The sequence below is a fragment of the Podarcis raffonei genome, chromosome W (genome assembly GCF_027172205.1).
Source record: "Podarcis raffonei isolate rPodRaf1 chromosome W, rPodRaf1.pri, whole genome shotgun sequence".
Lineage (NCBI taxonomy): Eukaryota > Metazoa > Chordata > Lepidosauria > Squamata > Lacertidae > Podarcis > Podarcis raffonei.
The window spans coordinates 27,319,963-27,324,640 of record NC_070620.1 but is presented as its reverse complement, the minus strand read 5'-3'; positions in this window follow the sequence as shown (position 1 = coordinate 27,324,640).

The window sequence follows — 4,678 nt, the reverse complement described above, 5'->3', positions numbered from 1 at the left end:
AGAGCAGAAGGGAAGGTGAAACCATTAGGGTGGGGAGTCAGGTCTGGCTGTCAACCCAAGGGTTGCCGTTCAAGGGGGGTTGCAAGAAATTGAGACCCAAAAGATTGGGACCATTTGAGGTCATTCAACAGGTCAACCCAGTGGCTTTCAGACTCCGGTTACCGAACCACATGAAGCTGCACCCAGTATTCCACAGGTCATTACTGTCACCGTATAGGGGGGAAGGTGAAGGGGTCTCCACACGGGGGCCAGTCTTAGAAGAGAGGGAAAGCAGCAACCATGTGGCAGAAATCATCGACTCCAGGTGGAAGGGTAATCAGGTGGAGTATTTGGTAGCGTGGGAAGGGGAACCGGAGTCGGAAAACGCCTGGGTGACGGCAGAGGAGGTCAATGACGAGATCTTGATCGAAACGTTCCACCAAAGGTTCCCCAGGAAACCTCAGTCAGTAGCGAGGTTCCGGAGGGAGTACTTTGGCACCACTGACGAGGAGGAGGAACTGGAAGGATTCAGGGAATCGGAGTTGGAAGAAGGAATAGACTCCGATGAGGAGGAGTACTTAGAAACCAGAAACAGCAACCGGTGGAGGGAAGTGTTCGAGACTTCGGAAGATGAGGGAGGTTCTTTCAGGGGTTTTGCTCCCTCGCCGCCCGCAGAAGAGGGGAGGGGAGGTGGTGAAGGGGGCCCTGGAGGGGAGGTGGATGTCAGGGAACTGCCATTGGAAAAACAGGAGGTGAAAGGGCTCACAGAGGCTGAGAGAGACTTATCAGCTGGGGAGGGAACCAGCAGGGGGAGAGGAGGAGCTCCAAGGGAAAGTGAGTCGGAGGGAGGGCTCAGAGATACTTCCAGCGAAAACAGTGGGGAGGTTTCAGGACCTCCTATAGGGACACCCACTCCTCGCCGGAAACTGTCACGCCGAGAGTCCAGAAGACGCGTTTCCGTTAAGGAACTTTTATGCTGGAAGAAGTTCCGTAAACGCCCACTGTCCGATTCTACAAGCGACTGACGGAGCCATGCTTAAGGAGCTCCGTTACAGACAGAGGTTTGTGGACTTAGCCAAACTCTGAGGGACTAGGAATTTCACGCACAAGCAGCTCATCATCCCATCACAAAAAGATTTGCTGAAACTTGAACTCTGCACATGCACAGAGGCTATGTCAGCTTGAGAAAGAGAGAGAGAAGAAAAGGGAGGTTTTAACTAAGAGGTGACAAAGTTATGCTCTGCACATGAAACTTAAATTCAAATTTCTTTCTGTAAAATTGGGAACCATTAAGGGAAATGCAATGAGAATTACCCCTTTTCCGTATGTTGCCCAAAATCCTTGCCCTAGTACAGAACCATTAAGAACCATTGAGAACCATCAACTGTTAAGAGGCTGTCAAGTTCCAATCTAACATGCAAAATTCTTTTCACAGCTTTCCCGCTGAGTTTGTCTTCTGAGTACTGTAGTTGTTTTTTGTTTTTGTTTTAAATGGATTTTTTAAAATAATATTTATTACTTTTACAACAATTTAAACACTTACAAAAAAAAACAAAGAAAAAACAGTACATTACAATACAAAAACACTACATAAAAACTAACAAGACAAAACAAAAACAATTTAAAAACACATCCCCCCCCAAAAAATTCAATATCTTATCTTTCTTTCACATATTTCCACGGCCTCCTCACACCTCCCTTTTTGTATTCCACTTCTATTAATTATTTCAGCAATTCCTTTCCATCTTCCCTTGTTTTCTATCCTATAATTATCTTAACACATTTTAACCTTATTTTTCCTTTAATACTCTATTAATCTATTTATACTTAATTCCTTATAACATTTCTACTAAAGCCATATAACTTCATTCCAACATTCTTCTAACATTCATTAATTTTACAATATTTCTATAAATAGTCTTTAAACTTTTCCCAGTCTTCTTCGACCAACTCTTCTCCCTGGTCTCGGATCTTGCCAGTCTTTTCTGCCAATTCCATATAGTCCATCAACTTCATCTGCCATTATCCATCACTTCAGTGCTTTCAAGAAAAGACTCTCCTCCCTGGAAGAGAGGGGAGTGGTTGTGGGCGGGAGCCCGAGCTCCGCCCCTGGCCGGGGGCCTTAGCCCCCGCCCCTCCTCACCTGGCTGGTGCCCACGCCCACCGGAGGCAGCCAACCAGGTGTCTCCGGGGGGCGTGTTTAGCAGCTTAATGCTGCGGCTCCAGCTCCACCTCCTCCTCAGTCGTCGTCGTCCTGCAGCGAGTCATCAGCTAGGAGAGTCATCACAGAGAAGAGCCATGAGGTTTGGAGTCGGGGGGAGGGTCTGGTTCCTTGCATGCCTTTTAACTTTAAGAGGCTTGCGTGCGCTCATTGCTTTACTGCTTTGAAAAACCCAGGCATCCAGGTTTGCCTTGCTGTGTTCTCTTTTCCGTGTAAAAACCTATATTTAACCTTCTATTCCCCCCCACTCCTGGTGCTTGATTTGTTTGTGCCCAGCACGTGCCCCCAGCGAGGTCTGAGTGTGAGTGTGGCTCCATCTTTCTTTCTCCCTCGTCTCCTCACTTTCCTTCCATTTTGGCCAGGATGCTTGTATGTTTTTCCCCTCTATTGCCCTTGCCTGTCCAATTGCATGGCTGGTCTGGGTGACTGAGTGGGTTTGCCTTACATTTAATTTGTTGGCCAGAGTGCTTATGTGTTTTCCCCCCTCCATTGTCCTGAGAGCCTGTATGGGACAGTTAAATATTTCTGCATTGCTTGGGTTGGACTAAATGATCCTCAGGGCTCCTCTCCAATTTTAAGTCATGTGTGTGTGCTTGCAGCGTGTGTTTGTGCCTGCCGTTTATTGATTATTACTCTTCTAGCGTGGGTTTAATTTACCCTGCCATCCCTTCCATTGGTACCACTTAAATCGGGAGCCCACTGTAAAATTTAAAGGCTGCTGGGGCTTGGAATACATTGTGCACTTAAACCTCACCCCTCTTGGTTTCTCTAAGCCACCCCCCCCCTTCGCTTGATGTTTGGGGGAAGAAATAAGGCAGGGCTTGGGGTGGACAATTCAGAGTTTATGATCAGGGAACCATTCCTCAGCACTGCATGTTTATACGTTTAGAACCTTTGAAGGTGTGCCTTTGCCTGGTTCTTGTCATTGGCTGCATTTGCCAGTACAGGCTCCCTAAAGAAAACTGCTTTTAAACAACAACAACAAAAAGGTTTTGGCTTATAGTACCTTACTAAAAAGTCCAGGTTAACTCACGGTTTATATTTTATCCTTTTCTTCAAATTTCTTCCTTGCCACGCATCCTCATTTAAACTCAAATGGTTTAATGCGTGGCCTCCTTATGGAAGACGTGCAGCTGTCCGAGACGAGCATGATGGTACGGAAATGTCAATCCAAAACTGATCAGGCCGGTAGGGGTGTCCTTCTTAAACTCACAGCGTCTGGGGGAGCAGGGCCCATGCCCGGTAAAGGACACTAGGCGGTATCTTTGCCTCAGACCGCCTGGCCAAGGTCAGCTTTTGATTCACGAAGACGGGTCCCCCTTATTGAGACACCAATTCACAAGGGTACTCCGCAAAGCTATTGATGCTTGCGGTTTAGCTTCCCGGGATTGTGCTGCCCACTCCTTTAGGACGGCGCTGCCTCAACTGCTGCGCGCTTGGGCTCGCCTGCGGACAAGTTTAAAGAAATGGGCCGATGGAAATCCAATGCTTATAAAGGGTATATCCGCTAGTATATCCTCCGCTATGTTGAATCTACTTACCCGTTTTCCCCTTTTCCTTTCGTCCTCAGCTGTTCCCAGGTGAAGTGTGTGGAATTGTGGCCACAGTTTAGTCCATTGGGCCCGCGTTCGGGCGGTCAGCTGCGGCCTTACCCATCATTTTGGTTTGCCACCTGGGATGCGAGTTTCCTGGTTTTCGAGACGCGGCATGCGTTGGGAAGAGCTTATACCATTGCGGATTGACAGAGTAGCCACGTTTGGCCCTCCTGACATCCTTATCATTCACTTGTGAGAGAATGACCTTGCTAATAGGAGAAGCGTGGACTTGTTGTGGAATATAAAGAGAGACTTGGAGGCGATCGCGGCCTGGTGCCCCAGAACAATGGTGTTCTGGTCCTCCTTCTTGGCGCGGTGCGCAGAGCTGTATGGCCATTGAAAAAACCAGGAAACTCTTGAACCGGGCGGTAGCCCGTTGTGTACGCTTTATGTATGGCCAAGTCATTTATCATGACCGTATCCGGATCGGCGAACAAGCCATGTACCGGAATGACTGAGTTCATCTAACAGACATTGGGAATGACATCTGGTTGGACAGCGTCATTAGTAGCATTAGGGATTGGTTGCAGCTGTGAGGGTATTGGCGGCGAGCCCCTTTGCGGCTCGGGTGGCGGTTAGGCATTGGATTCATGTGTGTCAAGGGCTAGGTGTGGCCATCGCCTATGCTATCTACCGTGGGTTATTCCGTTAAAGGAATCTGGCGGTCGTGTATTCCGTCCGATGCCTGCTTGGCGGGAGGCCATGGCACGACCCTCGGTGACATCAGGGGGTGAGCCTATAGTTGGATTAGCATCAACAGGCTCCACCTACTGTTGAATAAACCCACCTCCTATAGTCATCCAATGCCTAAGCCAATACCTTTTCACTGCTGTAATCAATAAAGTTGTGGCCTTTTCTTGCCCATTAACCTTATATCACGTGT